Source organism: Oryctolagus cuniculus, chromosome 20, assembly GCF_051225735.1.
Source record: "Oryctolagus cuniculus isolate XC-2025 breed Fujian yellow rabbit chromosome 20, ASM5122573v1, whole genome shotgun sequence".
Lineage (NCBI taxonomy): Eukaryota > Metazoa > Chordata > Mammalia > Lagomorpha > Leporidae > Oryctolagus > Oryctolagus cuniculus.
This window is the reverse complement of record NC_142886.1, coordinates 23,708,417-23,730,187: the sequence shown is the minus strand read 5'-3', so window position 1 is coordinate 23,730,187 and position 21,771 is coordinate 23,708,417. Positions and strand designations below refer to the sequence as shown.

At 47.2% G+C, this 21,771-nt stretch overlaps 1 long non-coding RNA gene across 3 annotated transcripts; it reads left to right on the top strand.

The window, feature by feature from the left end:
• Positions 1-7,525: 7,525 nt before the first annotated feature.
• Positions 7,526-17,718, top strand: LOC149120103 (uncharacterized). 3 transcript variants are annotated; one of them, XR_016226574.1, is made up of 3 exons: positions 7,526-9,945; positions 10,247-10,378; positions 10,564-11,206. It is a non-coding gene; the product is annotated as an uncharacterized LOC149120103 (long non-coding RNA). The 3 variants fall into 3 exon arrangements; XR_016226573.1 differs by lacking the exon at positions 10,564-11,206 and adding an exon at positions 17,486-17,718 and having other exon boundaries at positions 7,527-9,945; XR_016226575.1 differs by lacking the exon at positions 10,564-11,206 and adding an exon at positions 17,486-17,718 and having other exon boundaries at positions 7,544-8,647.
• Positions 17,719-21,771: the final 4,053 nt, after the last annotated feature.

Here is a 21,771-nt window from a genome sequence, read left to right as displayed (position 1 = left end):
ATTCTAAAGCTCTGGGCTTAACTTACATGGTGATAAAGAAGATGGGACCATTAGAAAAATAAAAATCTCAAGATTTCCCAACACATGAACCAAAAACAGAAAGAGGCACAAGTAAATGTGCATGAAAAGCATCCTCTGGAATGCTCTCAAATGTGTGCAATAAATTTCAAGAATTGCATGAAAAAATATTATTTAAAAAAAGATTTACTTGTTTATTTGAAATGCAGAATTAAAGACATTGGGAAACACAGATGTTCCATTCACTGGTTCACACCCGAAATGCCCACAACAACCATGGTTGGGCTGTGCCAAGCCAGGAGCCTGGAATTGTTTTCAGGTCTCCAATGTGGGTGGCAGAGTTCCAGGCACTCCGGCCATCTTCTGCTGCTTTCCTGGGCATATTAGCAGAGAGCTGGATCTTTTTTTTTTTTTTTTTTCTACAGGCAGAGTGGACAGTGAGAGAGAGAGACAGAGAGAAAGGTCTTCCTTTTCCGTTGGTTCACTTCCCAAATGGCCGCTGCAGCCTGCACACCGCGCTGATCCGAAGCCAGGAGCCAGGTGCTTTTCCTGGTCTCCCATGAGGTGTAGGGCCCAAGGACTTGGGCCATCCTCCACTGCACTCCTGGGCCACAGCAGAGAGCTGGCTTGGAAGAGGGGCAACCGGGACAGAATCCAGCACCCCAACCGGGACTAGAACCCGGTGTGCCAGCACCACAGGCGGAGGATTAGCCTGTTGAGCCGTGGCGCTGGCCAGAGAGTTGGATCTTAAGTAGAGCAGCCAGGACTCAAACTGGCACCCATATGGAATACCAGCATCACAGGTGGCTCAACCCACTACAGCACAATGCTAGCCCTGTAAAAAACAAAACAATTCTTAACTAAAAGCCTCAACTTCAAGATTCAGAGGGGAAGAAAGAAAAATGCTGCAGAAAACATAAATTGAAGAATGGAAAGGCAATCTGATAGTTAACAGTTCTTAAGTGAAAACAAGTAGAAAGAGCTTATTCAGTGTTTCAGAGTCAGTGGTAGCTCTGAACTCTTTGTTCAAAAGAAAAAAAAGGGTGGGGGGAGCCCGCGTTGTGCTGTAGTAGGTTAACCTCCGCCTACGGTGCTGACATCCCATATGGGCGCTCTCGTCCTGGCTGCTCCTCTTCCAATCCAGCTCTGTGCTATGGCCAGGGAAAGCAGTGGAAGATGGCCCACGCAGGAGAGCTCCTGGCTCCTGGCTTCAGATAAGCGCAGCTCCAGTTGTTGCAGCCATCTGGGGAGTGAACCAGTGGATGGAAGACCTCTCTCTCTCTCCCCTCTTTCTGTCTGTAATTCTGCCTCCCAAATAAATAAATAAATAAACCTTAAAAAATGATCTTGAGAAGAGAATCAATCATGCTGTGAAGGAGCAAAATATTGAGAAGATTGAGGAACTCAGCAAGCAGCCATCTACACCAGAGCTTGCTGTGAAAATGGTGGAAACAGCTGTCTACCACCACTTTGCAAATGTCTATAGGGAAGCTAGAAGCTCACAGATGGCCTGGAATGAAGAATCCTGCATGGGGATTTGAAGCACAGGAGATGGGAACCCCAAAGCATGTGGGCAATTGCCTGGCACAGTACCTTCCAGACGCTTGCACGCTCACATGCTCCATTTGCTGGAAAGATTTCCTGCTGTGTTACCTCTGTCAGGAAGCTGATAGAAGTAAAAACAAAGCATACATTTCAGCAGTTGAGTATCAGTTCTTCTCAGTATTTCTCTAAGGATCTCATCCTATTAAAGTGAAGTTTTCTGTTGTTGGTATAAGAAATATTAGCCCACTAAAGGGGGAAAAGGATTTTGTTTATTTTTATAGACTTACATTACAAAATCAAATGTTTTTCACTCCTTTGATAGAGCAGAGCCTGTGAGCTCCTTGTACTTTCATTTGTTCTTTTGTTTTGAATTTATTTTAGAGGCAGAGGGAGACAGATTGAAAGAGCTCCATCCTCTGGTTCACTCCCCGAATGCCCACACTGGACCCAGGCTAGTCTCTCACTTGGGTGGAGGGAACCCAGTCACTCGAGCAATCACTACTACTTCCCAGGGTCTGCATTGGCAGGAAGCTGGACTCAGGAACTGGAGTTGGGAATTGAACCCAGAAACTCTGATGTGGGATAAAGATGTCTTACTTGGCATCTTAACCGCTAGGCTAATCACCTGCCTTGCCTGTATATATATGTGTGTGTGTGTATGATTATATGTGTGTATATTATATATATATAGGCATATAGTCACTTCCTCTTTCACCCAATACTGTTACTTGTTCTTTGTTAACTTTAGAAGATCTAACACAACAATGTATGTGTCTGCTACAATTGCACAAATATTGTTAATGATGTTGTATCAGTCCTTTGCAATTCACGTAAAGTCTAAATCTTCCTAACGGAATAGTCTGAATTGGAGTTTTAGGCAAAGATGTGAAGAAAAGAAACAAATTGGTATCTGCCTGTTTAACAGTATTATGTGATGGGCATTCTGCTCAAGTACTTAAGCCACCACTTGGGACATCTGCATCCCATATCAGAGTACTTGGGCCCCACCTTCTCTTCCAATCCAGTGTCCAGCTGATGTGCACACTGGGAGGCACTAGGGGATGACTCAAGTAGTTGGGTCCCTGCCTCCGTGTAAATGGAGTTCCTGGCTCCTGGCCCAGCCCTGGTTATTGCAGGCATTTGAAGAGTGAACAAGTAGATGGAAGATATCTCTCTCTCACTTTCTCTCTCTGTTTTTCTGCCTTTCAAATAAAAGTTGCCGGCGCCGCGGCTCACTAGGCTAATCCTCTGCCTAGCGGCGCCGGCACACCGGGTTCTAGTCCCGGTAGGGGCGCCGGATTCTGTCCCGGTTGCCCCTCTTCCAGGCCAGCTCTCTGCTGTGGCCACGGAGTGCAGTGGAGGATGGCCCAGGTGCTTGGGCCCTGCACCCCATGGGAGACCAGGAAAAGCACCTGGCTCCTGGCTCCTGCCACCGGATCAGCGCGGTGCGCCGGCTGCAGCGTGCCAGCTGCGGCGGCCATTGGAGGATGAACCAACGGCAAAGGAAGACCTTTCTCTCTGTCTCTCTCTCTCACTGTCCACTCTGCCTGTAAAAAAAAAAAAAAAAGAAAAAAAAAGAAAAGTAAATAAACATTAGGCCGGCGCCATGACTCAATAGGCTAATCCTCTGCTTGCTGTGCCGGCACACGGGGTTCTAGTCCCGGTAGGGGCGCCGGATTCTGTCCCGGTTGCCCCTCTTCCAGGCCAGCTCTCTGCTGTGGCCTGGGAAGGCAGTGGAGGATGGCCCAAGTGCTTGGGCCCTGCACCCCATGGGAGACCAGGAGAAGCACCTGGCTCCTGCCCTCGGATCAGCGCAGTGCGCCGGCCGCAGTGCGCCGATTGCGGCGGCCATGGCAGCCATTAGAGGGTGAACCAATGGCAAAAGAAAGATCTTTCGGTCTCTCCCTCTCACTGTCCACTCTGCCTGTCAAAAAAAATTTTTTTTAATTAAATAAAAATAAAAAAGTAAATAAACATTAACATTGAAAATAAAAATGCTTACAAAAACTAAGGGATTCTTTAATCACTTAAAAATAAAATTGCTTTGCTATGTTTTACAATATTTTAAAGATAAATTGCGATTTTTTAACAAAACAATAATTTTGTGAAAATCATTTGTCTAGGTTGGCCATTTAAAAGTGCAAAAAAATGGGACCAGCACTGTGGCATAGCAGGTAAAGCTGCTGCCTGCAGTGCCAGCATCCCATATGGGCACTGGTTCCAGTCCCAGCTGCTCCACTTCTGATGCAGCTCTCTGCTATGGCCTGGGAAAGCAGTAGAAGATGGCCCAAGTCCTTGGCCCCTGCACCCAGGTGGGAGATCTGGAGGAAGCTCCTGGCTCCTGGCTTTGGATCAGCACAGCTCGGGCCGTTGTGGCCAGTTGGGGAGTGGATGGAAGACCCTCTCTCTCTGCCTTTCCTTCTCTCTCTGTGTAACTCTGACTTTCAAATAAATGAATAACTCTTAAAAAAAAAAAGCGGAAAAAAAAAAAAGCCCACATAGTTCATTCCTTCAAGGAGCCCAGTGTTCAATTGGAGAGACTATTTAGCAGATTATTATCATACAGTGATGTAAGAGGGGACTTAAAAAGTTTGTAAAGGGGCTACACTGTGGCATAGCAGACTAAGCCTCTGCCTGCGGTACCAGCATCCCATATGGGCACCAGTTCCTCTCCTGGCTGCTCCTCTTCTGATTCAGCTCTCTGCTAATGGCCTGGGAAAGCAGTAGAAGATGGTTCAAGTGCTTCAGCCCCTACACCCCATGTGGGAGACCTGGAAGAAGCTCCTGGCTCCTGGCTCCTGGCTTCAGATCAGCCCAGCTTCAGTTATTGTGACCATCTGGGGAGTGAACTAGCAGATGGAAGATCTTTCTCTCTGTCTCTCCCTCTCTCTATCTGTAAATCTACCTCTCAAATAAATAAATAAATCTTTTTTTTTTTTACCTATCACCATTATTGTGATTATATTTAAGTTTATATATAGAACTTCAGAAATAGGTATCAGATATAATAAATTTTACCCTGATAAGTCAGAATAAGGTACACTCTATCTAATAAGATTTTTTTTCCCAAAGGGACCTTTTATTTAAGGAATACAAACTTTACACATTTCATAAGTACAACTTTAGGAATATAGTGATTCTCCCCACTGTACCTTCCTTCCCACTCTTCTTAAAAAAAAGTTTATAGACAAATTGAATTAAGAGATAAATTCATTTTGGTCCATAAAATTTGAAACTTGCCCATATTTTTCATAATACACTTTTGTTAAAAAATTTAAAATTGATTTTATTTTGGAGATAGGGAGACAGACAGTCTAATAGAAATCTTCCCTTTGCTGGTTTACTCTCCACGTGCTCCCAATAGTCAGGGCTGGGTGGCCAATGCCAGGAGCCTGGAACTTAATCCAGGTCTCCAAACCATTTGAGCCATCACCTGCTGTCTCCTAGGGTGGGCATTAGCAGGAAGCTGGAATCAGTAGAGAAGCATTACCCAAATAATAGACCAAAACCTGTATCAAGACTTATTTTAAAGCCATAATGATTGATAGTGTGTTAATTATGCAGGACTAAATGCAGTGACAGGTTGTAGAGCCCAGAAAAAACCCTGCATACAGGAGAAAAATTGACATCCATCAGAGGTGGCAGATAGAAAATGCAATGGTGCTCAAAGCAAATGATGGCTGAATTCCTCTGAAATTAAGGAGATGCCTTTTCTAGCTGGCTAGCAGGATTTTAAGTCATCAATAAGCTGAATTTTTTGGAACTATTTTTTGGCAAATATCAAAAGGCTTATATTACTTACATATCAAAACTGCAGAACTTTTTTGAGGGGTAGGCATTGAGTGCAGTGATAAGGACATCACGTGGAAGACCTATATTAGAGAGCCTTTGTTTGAGTCCAGGGCCATTTCTACTTCCAGCTTCCTGCAGTGCACACCCTGGGAGGCAGCGGATGGTAGCTCAAGTGTTTGGGTCCCTGTTACCAACATGGGAGACCCAGATGGAGTTCCAGGCTTCCAGCTTTGTCCTGACCCAGCCTGGCTATTGCAGGTATTTGGGAAGTGAACCAGCAGATGGGTGATCTCTCTCTCTCTCTGTCCTTTTCTCCCTATTTTTTGGCTTTCAGATAAGTAAAAATAATAAAAATTGAACAAAAAACTTGTTGGAGAATGTGACCTCATGGTAGTGAAGAATTTCTTAATCAGGATACCATAAGCATAATCTAAAAAGAAAAGATGGAGAAGTTCACCTAAATTAAGATCAGGAACTTCTGATACAATGAAAATCACCAGGGGCCGGCCCTGTGGCACAGCAGGTTAACACCCTGGCCGGAAGCACTGGCATCCCACATGGGTGCCGGTTCAGGTTCTGGCTGTTCCACTTCAGATCCAGCTCTCTGCTGTGGCCTGGGAAAGCAGTAGAAGATGGCCCAACTCCATGGGCCCCTGCACCCAGCACCCGGGTGGGAGACCTGGAGGAAGCTCCTGGCTCCTGGCTTTGGATCAGTGCAGCTCCGGCAGTTGCGGTCATCTGGGGAGTGAACCATCAGATGGAAGACCTCTCTCTCTCTCTCTCTCTCTCTCTCTCTCTGCCTCTCCTTCTCTCTGTGTGTAACTCTGACTTTCAAATAAATAAACAAATCTTTAAAAAAAGAAAAAACAAAAAAAGAAAATCACCATAGGGGCTGTGCCTTAGTGCAGCAGGTTAAGCCACTGCTTTCAGTGCCGGATTCTCAACCAGAGTACCAGCTGAAGTCCTGGCTACTACACCTCTAGCCCAGCTTCCTGCTCATGTACCTGGGAAAGCATCAGAAGATGGCCCAGGTGCTTGAGTTCCCACCACCCCTGTGGGAGACCTGGGTGGAATCTCTGTCTCCTGTTGCAGACATTTGAGGTTAATAGATTTCTTTTTATCTCTCTCCATCTCTGTCTCTCATCCCTCCTGCCCAATCTTCTGCCTTTCAAGTAAATAAAAAATCTTTTTAAAAAAGTCACCATAGGGGCCGGCACTATGGTGTAGCGGCTTAAGTCACCGTCCTGTGCTGGCATCCCACGTGGTTGCCATTTGAAGTCCTGCTCCACTTCAGATCCTGCTCCCTGCTAATGCACCTGGGAAAGCAGCAGAGGACAGCACAAGTACTTAGGCCCCGGCATTCACGTGGGAGACTTGGAAGAAGCTCCAGGCTCCTGGCATCAGACTGGCCCAGCCCCAGCAGGCCATTGTGGTCATTTGGGGAGTGAACCAGCAGATGGAAGATATCTCTCTGTCTCTCTCTCTCTGTAACTCTGACTTTCAAATAAATAAATTAATTAAAAAAAAAAAAACATAAAGAAGGGCTGGCACCGTGGTGCAGTAGAATAATCCTCCACCTGTGGCACTGGATCCCATATGGGTGCCGGTTCTAGTCCTGGCTGTTCCTCTTCCAATCCAGCTCTCTGCTAATGGCCTGGGAAAGCACTAGAAGATGGCACAAGTGCTTGGGCCACTGCACCTACATGAGAGACCCGGAAAAAGCTCCTGGCTCCTGGCTTCAGATTGGCACAGCTCCAGCCGCTGTGGCCATTTAGGGAGTGAATCAACGGAAGGAAGGCTGTGCTCCTGAGAAATCGAGTTTGAGGCAAGCTTAAGGCCAGCACATCAAGAGTGAGTGAAAAGTGAACTGGGGCCGGCACTGTGGCATAGCAGGCAAAGCTACTACCTATGGTGCCGGCATCCCATATGGGCACAGGTTGGAGTCCCAGCTGCTCCGATTCTGATCCACCTCCCTCTCTACCATGGCCTGGGAAGGCAGCTCCGGCCTTTGCAGCCAATTGGAGAGTGAACGAGCAGATGGAAGACCTCTCTCTATCTCTCTGTCCCTCTCCCTCTCCCTCTTCTTTCTCTCTGCCTCTCCTTCTGTCTTTGTGTAACCCTTTCAAGTAAATAAATTTAAAAGAATAAAAAGAAAAGAAAAGGGAAGTGTGGGGAGCAACTGGGAGCAACTCGGACTAGACTAAGTTACTGGAATTAAGACTTATTCTATGCATCTGCTCTCCCACAATATGGCGCTGAGAAGGGAGAAACAGCTTCTACACAGCTGCCTCCAGTTCAACCAATAAACAGCAGGACCTGCTCCTGATTGGAGGAGAGCAGCGTACTCGGCGTGTGGGCAGCCGAGTTGGGATTGGTGAAGAGGACTATGGAGGAGGAGAGAGACAACATGCACCAGGAACATCTAAGGGGAACATCTATCTGAAGGAACACCTGTGCAGCCCCCGAGAGAGCCGGCCGGCGGTGTGCCGCTCCCCTGCGGAAGTGGGGAAAGTGGCGGGGGGAACTGCCCTTCCACGGAGGTGGAAGGGACGGCAGCCAACCCGGGAAGAACCAGCAGCAAACCCGGGGAGGGCCGAGCAGACGAAAGAACAGCGCAGGGTCCTGTGTCGTTCCTCCACGAAGACGGGGAGCGACATAATGGTGCCGTGACTCGGATATGAAGCCTAGGCAGGGTTTAGTGTCGTTCCTCCATGAAGAGGGGGAGCGACATAATGGTGCCGTGACTCGGATAGGAAACCTAGGACGGATAGGAAACCTGACTCGGATAGGAAACCTGACTCGGATAGGAAACCTAGGACGGATATGAAACTTAGGAGGGAAGAAACGGGAAGAAATGGGGAAATATCGGAGAGAGAGACTAGCAAACAGCCTAGGGAAAAGCCGGACGAAAAAGGTGCCGGAAGAAGCTATTGAAAGCCTAGGCATAGACTCGGATATGGACTGTGGGAAAGAAGTTAGGATTGAAAGCGAAAGTGAAAGCTTTCATAGACTCGGATGCGGACTATGGCGGGGAAGCTAGGAGATTGAAAGCGAAAGTGAAACCTGGAGGAGGCTTGGACTCGGATACGGACTGTGGGGAGAAGCCAGGAGAAATGAGAGGAATATTGTTGGAAGAAAACTTAAGGAAACATACCGGGTAGAGAAAAATGTTAGGGAGGATGAAGCCGCGAGTGCAGGCCAAGCCATCTTGGAATTCTTCAAGTCACCCCGGGGAGCAAGAGGCGAAGATCTGGAACCAGAGGCAGAGACGTGGGCCGCCAGGATTCGCCAGGTTAGTCCGGGGAACTTGGACTGAATGCCGGTGGTGGCGGAAACATTCGCGGAAGCCGCCGCGTGCAGAGAGAGCACGGGGCGTTGGCGCAAGGCCGTGGTGCGGGCGCGAAGTGCGTGGAGACCGCGGAGCGTGCGCGCAGAGCCGGGAACCCGCCGGCGGGGCGAGGCGCCGGGAAGCCGCGCAGAGCCGTGAAGCTGCCGCGGGGCGAGGTGCCGAGAAGCAGCCTCGGGGCGGGCGCCGCCGGGAAGCCGCAGGGATAAGAGAAACAGAAGTTTAGAAGTAAAGTGAGAGAAATAGGAATGCTGGAAGATGGAAGTAGAATGGGAGAAATAGGAATGCCCGGACATAGAGAAATAGAGAAATAGAAAGGCCTCCCCACAACATGGCAATTAGAAAGCTTGGATTCGGTCTGCCCGATAAGTGAGGCGATGAGCACCTGCGGCAGCTAGCAGCTTATGCGCCGCAGGTCACCGAAGACAGGCACGAATTAACATCAGTAAGGCCTCCCCACAATACAATTAGGAGGCTTGGATTCGGTCTGCCTGATTAGGCGATAAGCACCAGCAGGCAGCTCGACCAGAGTATGAGCTGCAGGTCACCGAAGATAGGCACGAACCAACACTAATAAGTCTCCCCCACAATACGGCAATGAGAAGGCTTGGATTCGGTTTGCCTGATTGATAGGACTTGTAAGAGCCTGTGGCAACTCTAGCAAGTAGAGCAGAGTGTGTGCCGCGGGACACCGAAGACAGGCGCGTATCAATGCCAAAAAAAATAAAAAGAAAGGGGGATCTGTGGGGAGCAACTCGGACTATACTGTTACTGGAATTAAGACTTATTCTATGCATCTGCTCTCCCACTGTGGGGAGCAACTCGGACTATATTGTTACTGGAATTAAGACTTATTCTATGCATCTGCTCTCCCACAATATGGCGCTGGGAGAGGAGAAAACAGCTTCTACGCAGCTGCCTCCAGTTCAACCAATAAACTGTAGGACTTGCTCCTGATTGGAGAGCAGCGTACTCGGCGTGTGGGCAGCCGAGTTGGGATTGGCGGAGGAGGACTATAAAGGAGGAGAGAGATGGCATGCACGAGGAACATCTAAGGGGAACACCTGTGCAGCCCCCGTGCAGCCCCCGAGAGAGCCGGCCGGCGGTGTGCCGCTCCCCTGCGGAAGTGGGGAATGTGGCCAGGGGGAACTGCCCTTCCACGGAGGTGGAAGGGATAGTAGCCAACCCGGGAAGAACCAGCAGCAAACCCGGGGAGGGCCGAGCAGACGAAAGAACAGCGCAGGGTCTTGTGTCGTTCCTCCACGAAGAGGGGGAGCGACAGGGAAGTGACAATGAGCCTGACAATGCATTTGGCGAGCTTGCCAATGCTTCACAACGACTTATGACCGTTCTCTCTGCAAGCACACCTGTTGGACAGTGGAGGATGTCTTGGGGCAAGCCCAATGGAAGGACTGCCCCAGAACATTCCAGGGGTGGTAAAAAGGAAAGGGCAGCACTATCTGTTACTTCTGCCACATGTCCTGCTTCCTACTTGATAAAGCTTGCCTTGAGGCTAACTTCCAGCCCTTTTCCTGGTGTTTACAGCCACTAGGACAGTCCGAGTCGACAACGACTGGCAACCAAAGAGAGCAGAGACACTATGGACTCTCGGCCAGATCCTAACAAATCAGTGGTGGTGAACGAGGTGGAGCCACCAGTCGAGGATCCAGAATACAGGTGAGGCTGAGAGAATCTGAGGAGTCACATAAGACATATCCATTAAATTCACAAAAAATTCCTAAACGGATGTGTGAGAAGTCCTTAGGAGCAGACATTTGGCCTAGCAGTTAAAATGCCTGTTAAAACTCCTGTATTCCCTGTCAGCATCTGAGTTTGAGTCTTGGCTCTGCCTCTAATTCCAGCCTCCTGCTAATGTACACCCTGGGAGGCAGCAGATGATGGCACAAGTACTTGGGTCCCTACCACCCATGTGAGAGTCCTGGATGAGTTCCTGATGTGGGCATTTGGAAAGTGAACCAATGAATGAGAGATATGTTTCTCTCTCTCTCTCAAATAAATAAATACATGTTTTAAAAATTCCTTAACATCAGTAATTATAAGACAATCATCTAATAAAAACAGATAATGACAGCTCCAGTAGTTCAAAGAAGAAACACAATTGATGACTCAAGTATGAAAATTACTCCACTTCATTAGTAGTCATAGATTACTTTGGTCGGCCGGCACTGCGGCTCACTGGGCTAATCCTCCGCCTTGCGGTGCCCGAACACCGGGTTCTAGTCCCGGTCGGGGCGCCGGATTCTGTCCCATTTGCCCCTCTTCCAGGCCAGCTCTCTGCTGTAGCCAGGGAATGCAGTGGAGGATGGCCCAAATACTTGGGCCCTGCACCCCATGGGAGACCAGGATAAGTACCTGGCTCCTGCCATTGGATAAGCGCGGTGCACCAGCCGCAGCGGCCATTGGAGGGTGAACCAACGGCAAAGGAAGACCTTTCTCTCTGTCTCTCTCTCTCTCTCACTGTCCACTCTGCCTGTCAAAAAAAAAAAAAAAAAAAGATTACTTTGGTGAGGACCTGGTACTGCGGTATAGCAGGTAAAGCCACAGCTTGTAGCACCAACATCCCCTATGGGTGCCAGTTCGTGTCCCAGCTGCTCTTCTTCCAATCCAGCTCTCTGATAACATGCCTGAGAAAGCAGCAGCAGATGTCCCAAATCCCTGGGTCCCTGCACATAGGAGACTGAGAAGAAGCTCCTGGCTTCTGGTTTTGGCCTGTCCTAGTCCCGGCCATTACAGCCTTTTGGGGAGTAAACCAGCAAATGGAGAATCTCTCTCTCTTTCTCTCTCTCTCTTATTCTCACCATAATTCTGCCTTTCAAAAAAATAAATAAATCATTAATACAAATTTTAAAAAGAAAAAAAGAACATCATAGTATGATATCACTAAAAAGCCATTTCACTGTTAAAAATTCAAAAGTCTGGAAATACAAGGGTGAATAACAGGATCACTTAGGCGTTGCTGGTGGAAGTGAGTAACGTACAACCACTCTGGCACAACCTGGAACAATTAGGCATGCGGTTCTCTCCGAGAGTGATGCGGATAAACCTTTGCAGAGATGCACCAGGACATACCTTCAGCAACATTCATCGCACCTTTGCTGGTAAGGAAAAATCGCTGGAAGCTACTCAAACATCTGACAAGAACTGGTGAACATGTTTTTCACAATGTAGAAGCAGAACAAGGAAGCTATATTTACACACAGGAGGCTGAGAAAAGCAAGACAGTTTATTGTTTAGAGAAACATAAATCTGGAATAAAATTATATTTTACAATAATCCAAAGGTGGAAGCAGGCGTTTGGCACAGCAGCTTAAGTTCCTGCTGTGGATGCCCACATCTCATATTGGAGTGCCTGTTTTGAATCCCAACTACTCCACTTCCTACCCTGCTTCCTGCTAATGCACATCCTGGAGACAGCAGATGCCTGCTCCAAAACGTGAGTGGGAGATCCAGATTGAGTTCCTGGCTCCCAGCCTCGGCCTGGGCCAGCCCTGGCTATTATGGACATTCAGGGAGTGAACCAGAGGATAGGAGATCTCTGTCTGTGTCTCTGCCTGTCAAATAAATGAAAAAAAAAAGCCCCCAAAAATAGTTAATACAAAATTCAGGATAGTCGTCTGCTCTGAGAGAAAGCCAAGGTGATGACACTGGAAAAGCACAAATAGGTAGCCCCCATGGTTCTAGATCATATGCTCTGTGGTGGATTTATTGTTTTTTAAATTTATATTTTTAATGTACCAAACATGATGTCATTTTTCAATGAAAAATAGGGGCATGTGGAAGCCAGCAGTGTGGCACAGTGGGTTAAGCAGCGCCTGCAGCAACAGCATCCCATATGGGCACTAGTTTGTGTCCCAACTGCACCATTTCCAATCCAGTTTCCTGCTGATGTGCCTGGAAAAGCAGCAGAAGATGGCCCAAGTCCCTGAACCTCTGCCACCCACGTGGGAGACCCAGAAGAAGCTCCTGGCTTTGGCCTGGCCCAGCCCTGGCCGTGGTGGCCATTTGAAGTGTGAATCAGAGGATCTCTCTCTCTCTCGCTCTCTCTCTCTGTCACTCTTACCCCTGCCTCTGCTAGACTCTCTACAAAGTGGGCCTCATTCTAAGGCTGACTACCATCAAGGACACTGGATGACTATATGCTTATTAATTCAAGAAAGAGGTTGAGTTGATTTCAGAAGCTTTACCAGAGATTGAGGAAGAAATTACTAGAAGCCTCATGAAACTGAATTGAGTTACATGCTATATTGAGTTTCATGCTCTTTCCTGAAATAATTATTGGCAAAGTAGATCCAATCACCCTTACCCAATCAGACCTACCCCATCAGCAAAGGGTAAATTAAGGTACAACTTTCACTGAAACCCCAGGTCTATACTGTGGAGAGGTGCACAAAATTATAACTCTCTTAGAAAAGAGGAAGAGAGAAAATGAATTCAGAGAAGGCAACCATAATCCACTACACAATTTTTAAAAAAATTTATTTGACAGGTAGAGTTATAGATAGTGAGAGAGAGAGACAAAGAGAAAGGTCTTCCTTCTGTTGGTTCACTCCCCAAATGGCCGCCACAGCCTGCACTGTGCCGATCCAAAGCCAGGAGCCAGGAGTTTCTTCCTGGTCTCCCATGCGGGTGCAGGGGCCCAAGCACTCTGTCTCACCCTAGCAAGCTGTTATGATGCAGCAAGAAGGTGTCACCAGAGGCTGAGCAGATACTGGTGCCATGCTCTTGGATTTCTTGGCTTCTGAAATCTGTAGGAAACAATTTTATTTTCTTTATAAGTTATCCGTAAGCCTCCCACACTCAGTTATAGCATCAGATAATGGATAAGACACTGCAAATTTTCCTTGCCCGTGCATGTCACATAAAAGGAATCTGTGGCCGGCACCGCGGCTCACTAGGCTAATCCTCAACCTTGTGGCGCCCGCACACTGGGTTCTAGTCCCGGTCAGGGCGCCAGATTCTGTCCCATTTGCCCCTCTTCCAGGCCAGCTCTCTGCTGTGGCCCGGGAAGGCAGTGGAGGATGGCCCAAGTGCTTGGGCCCTGCACCCCATGGGAGACCAGGAGAAGCACCTGGCTCCTGCCATCGGATCAGTGCGATGCACCAGCCACGGCGGCCATTGGAGGGTAAACCAACGGCAAAGGAAGACCTTTCTCTTTGTCTCTCTCTCCCACTGTCCACTCTGCCTGTCCAAAAAAAAAAAAAAGATTTAAAGATTTATTTATTTATTCAAAAGTCAGAGTTACACAGAGAAAGGAGAGGCAGAGAGAGAGAGGTCTTCCATCCGTTGGTTCACTCCCCAATGGGCCACAATGGTTGAAGCTACACTGATCCGAAGCCAGGAGCCAGGAGCTTCTTCCTGCTCTCCCATGTGGGTGCAGGGGCCCAAGAACTTGGGCCATCTTCCACTGCTTTCCCAGGCCACAGCAGAGAGCCGGATCGGAAGTGGAGCAGCCGGGTCTCAACCCGCGCTCATATGGGATGTCGGTGCTTTAGGCGGGGGCGTTAACCCGCTGCGTCACAGCGCTGGCCCTAGTTTGTCCTTTTTAATCTGGTTTCTTTCCCTTAGGATAATGTTTTCAAGGTTCATCTATGTTGTGGCGAACACCAGCACCTCATTCCTTTCTATGGCTGTAAGGATATCCCACATTTATTCATACCTTCACCAGCTGGACATTTGAATCGTTTCAACTTTTTAGCTATCATGAATAATGATAAGCTGGACATTTTGGTACAAATCTTTGTTGGAACATGTGTATCACTTCTTTTAGACATGCTGCCATGAGTGGGATTTCTGGACCATGTGGCTCTTCTATGTTTAACTTCCTGTGAACATGTCAAACTGTTTTCCATAGCAACTAAACTATTTTACACTTCCATCAAAACAGTATGAGGAGGGGTCCCAGCGTTGTGATGCAGAGGGTTAAGCCACCGCTCAGACAGCAGCATCCCACCTGAGCTCTGGTTCAAGTCCTGGCTGCCTCACTTCCGATCCAACTCCCTGCTAATGTGCCTGAGAAGTGGCCCAGGTGCTTGGCCCCTACAACCCACATAAGAAATCCACACCACCACTGCCTCCTAGGGTCTGCCTTGGCAGGAAGCTGGAGTCCGGAGCCAGGACGAGGTATCAAACCAGGACTCGATATGGGATATGAGGGTCTTACCCTGTGTCTTAACTGCTAGGCCAAGTGCCCTCCCCCCACATCATTTTCATCCATCCCTTCTTAAGTTGACAGCTAGCTTGATTCCAAATGTTGGCTCTTGCAAATAGTGCTGCAAAAAACCATGGGGTACAGGCATCTATTTGATATGCTGGTTTTATCTTCTTTGGATATATATACCCAGAAGTGGGGTAGCTGGATCAAATGGTAGATATATTTTTAGCTGTTCGAGGAACTGGCATACTGTTCTCCATACTGACTATGTAATTTACATCCCCGTAAGCAGTGTGTAAGGGCTCCCTTTCTTCTGCATCCTGGCGAGTATTTGTTAATTTTTGCTTTTTGGCAATATCCATCCTGGCTGCAGTGAGCTGATGGATCACTGTGCTCTTGACTTGCCCCGCCCTGATGGCCAGAGATGTCACATTCTCATACACTTACTGACCACTCGTACTTGTATTTTCTTTTGATAAATCTTTAGTTGGGTAATTTTTCTCATTTAAAAATGGATTATTTGAGTTTTTAATTGTCGAGTTTTTTGAATTCCTTATATATTCTGAATATCAATCCTTTTTCTGAGTAATAGTTTGCAAATACTTTCTCCCGCTCTGTAGGTTATCTCTTACTCCTGGTTGTTGATGGTTTCCTTTGCTGTGCAGAAACTTCTTAGTTTGTTATATACTGTTGGTCTATTTTTGCTTTTGTTGCCTGTGTTTTTTGTGATATTAAGCAAAAATCACAATGTATTCTAATGTTTCCCATGTATTTTCTTCTAGTAGCTTCATTCAGATCTTACATTTAGGTCTTTGATTCATTTTCTTTTTTTTATTTTTCATTATTATTTTTTATTTATTTGAAAGACAGAGTTACAGAGACAAAGAACCTGAGAGAGAGAGAGAGAGAGAAACAGAGAGACGGGGGGGGGGGGAGAGAAAGGGAGAAAAAGAGAGAGAGAGAGGGGTGTCTTCTATTTCACTGGTTCATTCCCCAAATGTCCAAAAAGGCCAGAGTTGAGCTGATCTGAAGCCAGGAGCTGGGAGCTCCATCTGGGTCTCCTACGTGGGTGTCAGGGACCCAGGCACTTGGGCCATCTTCTACTGCTTTCCCAGGCCATAGCAGAGAGCTGAAGCAGAAGTGGAGCAGCTGGGACTCGAACCAGCACCCATATGGGATGCTTGGACCCCTGCACCCGCATGGGAAACCAGGAGGAAGCACTTGGCTCCTGGCTTCGAATCGGCACAGTGCGGACGTGGCGGCCATTTGGGGAGTGAACCAACAGAAGGAAGATCTCTCTCTCTGTGTCTATAACTCTACCTGTCAAAAAAAAAAAAAAAAAAAAAAAAAAAAGGAAAGCAACAGAAGACGGCCCAAGTCCTTGGGCCCCTGCCACCTTCTTGGGAGACCCAGATGGAGCTCCAGGTTCCTGGCTTCAGCCTGGCCCAGCCCTGGCTGTTGCAGTCATTTGGGGAGTGAACCAGCGGATGGAAGATCTCTCTCTCTCTCTCTCTCTCTCTCACGCTGACTTTCAAATACAATAAATAAATTTTAAAAAAATAGAAAAGAAGTTTTTACCTAACCCAAGATCATAAGTACTTGAATCTATGTTTCCTAAGAGTTTTATAGCTCTTACAGTTAGGTGTTAGATGCATTTTAGTTAATTTTTATATATGCTTTGGGATAGGGATCTGAATTCATTCTTTGCATGTGGATGTCCAGTTATCCCTGGAACATTTGTTGAAAAGAATATTGAATGGTCTTGGGACTGTTGTCAAAAGTTACTGGAGGCAGCCAGTGTTTGGTTCGGTAGTTAAGAAGTATATCCTGGGGCCGGCGCCGTGGCTCAATAGGCTAATCCTCCACCTTGCGGCGCCGGCACACCGGGTTCTAGTCCCGGTCGGGGCGCCGGATTCTGTCCCGGTTGCCCCTCTTCCAGGCCAGCTCTCTGCTATGGCCAGGGAGTGCAGTGGAGGATGGCCCAGGTGCTTGGGCCCTGCACCCCATGGGAGACCAGGAAAAGCACCTGGATCCTGGCTCCTGCCATCGGATCAGCGCGGTGCGCCGGCTGCAGCGGCGGCCATTGGAGGGTGAACCAACGGCAAAGGAAGACCTTTCTCTCTCTGTCTCTCTCTCACTGTCCACTCTGCCTGCCAAAAAAAAAAAAAAAAAAAAAGAAGTATATCCTGGCCGGCGCCGCGACTCACTAGGCTAATCCTCTGCCTAGCGGCGCCAGCACACCGGGTTCTAGTCCCGGTTGGGGCGCCGGATTCTGTCCCAGTTGCCCCTCTTCCAGGCCAGCCCTCTGCTGTGGCCAGGGAGTGCAGTGGAGGATGGCCCAGGTGCTTGGGCCCTGCACCCCATGGGAGACCAGGAAAAGCACCTGGCTCCTGGCTCCTGCCACCGGATCAGCGCGGTGCGCCGGCCACAGCGCGCCAGCGGCGGTGGCCATTGGAGGGTGAACCAACGGCAAAGGAAGACCTTTCTCTCTGTCTCTCTCTCTCACTGTCCACTCTGCCTGTCAAAAAAAAAAAAAAAAAAGTATATCCCCTGGGCCAGCACTGTGGTTCATTAGCTTAATCCTCCCCCTGTGGCACTGACATCCCATACAGGTACCAGCTCTAGTCCCTGCTGCTCTTCCAATCCAGCTCTCTGCTAAGGCCTGAGAAATCAGTAGAAGTTGGCCCAAGTCCTTGGGCCCCTTCACCCCCGTGGGAGAACCGGAAGAAGCTCCTGGCTCCTGGCTTCGAATCAGCTCAGTTCTGGTCGTTGTGGCCACTTGGGAAGTTAACAAGTAGAAGGAAGACCTTTCTGTCTCTCCCTTTCTGTGTCTGTAACTGTACCTCTCAAATAAATAAAATATTTTTAAAAATTTAAAAAATTATTCTAGACTTATTATAAAGTTACAGTAACCAACACAGTGTGGTAATTGCTTGATGACAAGACAGATTAATGGAACCTAGTAGTGATTCCAGAAAAAAACAAGATCTGTATGGTCAAGTGGTTTTTTTGTTTTGTTTTGTTTATTTGTTTTTGTTTTAAGATTTTATGTATTTGAAAATCAAAATTACAGAGAGAGATTGAGATCTTCCATCCAATGGTTTGCTCCCCAGATGATGGTTATGGCCAAGGCTGGGCCAGCGCCAGGAGCCAGGAGCTTCTTCTGAGTCTCTCATGTGGATGCAGGGGCCCAAGGACTTTGGGCCATCTTTCACTGCTTTCCCGGACACATTAGCAGGATCTGGATTGGAAGTAGAACAACCAGGACTTGAACTGATACCCATATGGGATGCTGACACTGCAGGCAGCAGCTTTACCCACTATGCCACAGCGCCAGCCCCATAGTCAAGTGTTTTTCTGTAAGGTACCGAAATAACTCAATTTAAACGGTGTATTTTGGGTATTCAAATTTACTCAATTTAAACTTGGGTATTTTGACCAAGTTGTGCTGGAATAATTAGACATCCATATGTTGAGTAGATGTAGTAATCTTGACATGTACAATTATTTCTCCTTTATATTCTGTTTTAGATACAGTTCAGCAAAGTCATTTCAACATTCCTTTCCTATCTGGCCATGAAACTCTTGAAATGCTCTTTGAACCATCTTCACCGCCTGCTGGATTCCTTATTAATGAGTTAAATAAATATTTGACACGTCTTCCTTATATGTTTATATGAGTCAAGTTTTTAGCCTATTGAATTGTATACTTTGGTAACTGTTAGTAAGATATTTCTGTTTCCAGGCATGAGTTAATAGTCTTTCTTTCCATGAACTGCACAGAAACGACTATTATAAACAATGACATAGATGAGAATTAAAGTGCAGTCTCTGGGCCCAGCGCCATGGCTCACTTGGTTAATCCTCTGCCTGCAGCGCTGGCATCCCATATGGGCACTGGCTCTAGTTCCGGTTGCTCCTCTTCCAGTCCAGCTCTCTGCTGTGGCCCAGGAAGCAGTGGAGGATGGCCCAAGTGCTTGGGCCCCTGCACCCTCATGGGAGACCAGGAGGAAGCACCTGGCTCCTGGCTTCAGATCAGCGCAGCTCCAGCCGTAGCGGCCATTTTGGGGGTGAACCAACGGAAGGAAGACCTTTCTCTCTGTATCTCTTTCTTACTGTCTATAACTCTATCTGTTAAATAAAAAAATGCAGATTCTCTTCTCTTAACCAGTAGTATGGGAAAATTGATTTTTACAGTCAAAAATTATATAATTTTGGACTGGAATTGTGGTATACCCACTATAGTGGGTAGAGCCGCTGCCTGGGAACATCACCATCCCATGTAGGTGCTGGTTTGGGTCCTGACTGCTCCACTTCCTTTTTTTAAAAAAGTGTAGCAGTCGGCGTCGCAGCTCAATAGGCTAATCCTCCACCTGCGTTCTAGTTCCGGTCGGGGCGCCGGATTCTGTCCCGGTTGCCCCTCTTCCAGGCCAGCTCTCTGCTGTGGCCAGGGAGTGCAGTGGAGGATGGCCCAAGTCCTTGGGCCCTGCACCCCATGGGAGACCAGAAGCACCTGGCTCCTGTCTTCGAATCAATGCGGTGCACCGGCCACAGCGTCCCGGCTGCGGTGGCCATTGGAGGGTGAACAAACGGCAAAAGGAAGACCTACCTTTCTCTCTGTCTCTCTGTCTCTCTCTCTCACTGTCCACACTCTGCCTGTCAAAAAAAAAAAAAAAAAAAAATGTAGGGGCCCAAGCGCTTGGGCCATCCTCCACTGACCTCCTGGACCACAGCAGAGAGCTGGACTGGAAGAAGAGCAACCAGGACTAGAACCGGCGCCCATATGTGATGCTTGCACCGCAGGTGGAGGATTAACCAAGTGAGCCACAGCGCCAGATCCTGCTCCACTTCCAGTCCAGCTCCCTGCTAATGTGCCTGGGAAAGCAGCGGAAAATGGCCCAAGTGTTTCGGCCCCTGCACCCACATGGGAGACCTGAAGGAGGCTCCAGGCTCCTGGCTCAGCCCTGGCCCTTCCATGCATTTGGGGAATGAACCAGCAGATGGAAAATCTCTCTCTCTCTCCATCTCTCTTTCTCCTTATCTCTTTAACTCTGCCTTTCAAATTAATAAATAAATTTTTTTTGTGGTTCTAAACTTTTATGAACATTCCATACCATGATGAAATTGGCCATTTGTGTGTGTGTGTGCTTAAGATTTATTTATTCCTAAAGTTGTAATTATGACGTGTATTAAGCTTGTATTCCTTAAATAAAAGGTTTCTTGGGAAAAAAAGAAAATACACATTTAAAAAAGATTTACTTATTTATTTGAAACTTGGAGTTACAAAGAGAGGAGAGACAGAGAGAGAGAGAACTTCCATCTGCTGGTTCACTCCCCAGAGGGCTGCAATGGCAGGGCTGGGCCAGGCCTTCTCCAAGAGCAGGGAACTTCTTTCCTGTCTCCCATGTGGGTGCAGGGGTCCAGGGACTGGGGCCATGGGCTGCTGCTTTCCTAGGTAGATAGCAGAGACCTAGATTGGAAGTGGAGCAACCAGGACACAAACCTGGGCCCATATGGAATGCTGGTGCAGCCTATGGTGGTTTAACACACTGTGCCACAGCACCGGTCCTGGTTTTATTTGTTTTGTTTTATTTTTTTAATGTGTTAATTTCCTGCTCTGTGATTTCTTTTTATTTTTTTAAATTTAGTTTTTAACAGATTCAATATAGTATGTTAAAATACATAATCTTTAAAAATTATATAATTCTGAGTATTATATTGGTAATTATATCCCATTATATACTTTATGATACTATATACTATATATACTATATCCCATTATATACTTTATGAATAATTATGGAATTAATTTGATAAATTTGAATCATCTATTTTAAAAAATATTGGAAAACTTTAGCTCTATAGTTTATGAGAACTGAAAACATTGGTGGGGGTTTGGTCTAGTTGTTAGGCTGCCTATGGGGATGCAGTATCCCATGTCAGGGTGCTTGGGTTCCAGCCCCAGCTCTGCTCCTGATTCAAGCTTCCCGCTGAGGCACACCCTGGGAGGCAGGAAGTCCTGGCTCAAGTAGTTTGGTCACCGCCAACCAAGTGGGAGATGCAGATCAAATTCCTGGCCTCTGGCTTCGGCCTGGCCTAACCCAGCTGTTGTGGGCATTTGGGGGAGTGAACTGGCAGATGGGAGTGCTCTCCTCCCTCAAATAAATAAAATGAATAAATAATCTTTTTTTTTTTAAAAAAAGCTAAAGTATTTTTACTTTTTCATTATTTATAGGATATTTCATTAGTTCTGTAACCAAACCCACACAGATAAGACCTTACATATTTGCTGGTGCCGCGGCTCACTAGGCTAATCCTCCGCCAGTGGCACTGGCACACTGGGTTCTAGTCCCGGTTGGGGCGCCGGATTCTGTCCTGGTTGTTCCTCTTCCAGTCCAGCTCTCTGCTGTGGCCCGGGAAGGCAGTGGAGGATGGCCTGAGTGCTTGGGCCCTGCACCCCATGGGAGACCAGGAGAAGCATCTGGCTCCTGGCTTTGGATCAGCGTGGTGCACCAGCTGCAGCGGCCACTGGAGGGTGAACCAACGGAAAAGGAAGACCTTTTTCTCTGTCTCTCTCTCTCACTATCCACTCTATCTGTAAAAAAAAAAAAAAAAAAAAAAACCTTACATATTTAATAAAGTGTGTTGCCCCTGTACAAATGGGAAAAATTGTTTCGCGTTTCTAGACCAATATGGCTGTTAATTTCTGTACAATGCCAACTCAGCATGATAAACTGGGATACTTTTCTCAAAATTGACAGCACAGCTAAAGTTTGCAAAACTTAATTTTATATCTATATATTTATATAAAAAGACCTGTAAAAATATTATGCTATGTTTCAATAGCAGCAATAGCTTTTCCAGGTTCTACAATCATCTGACTGCAATAATTTTAAAA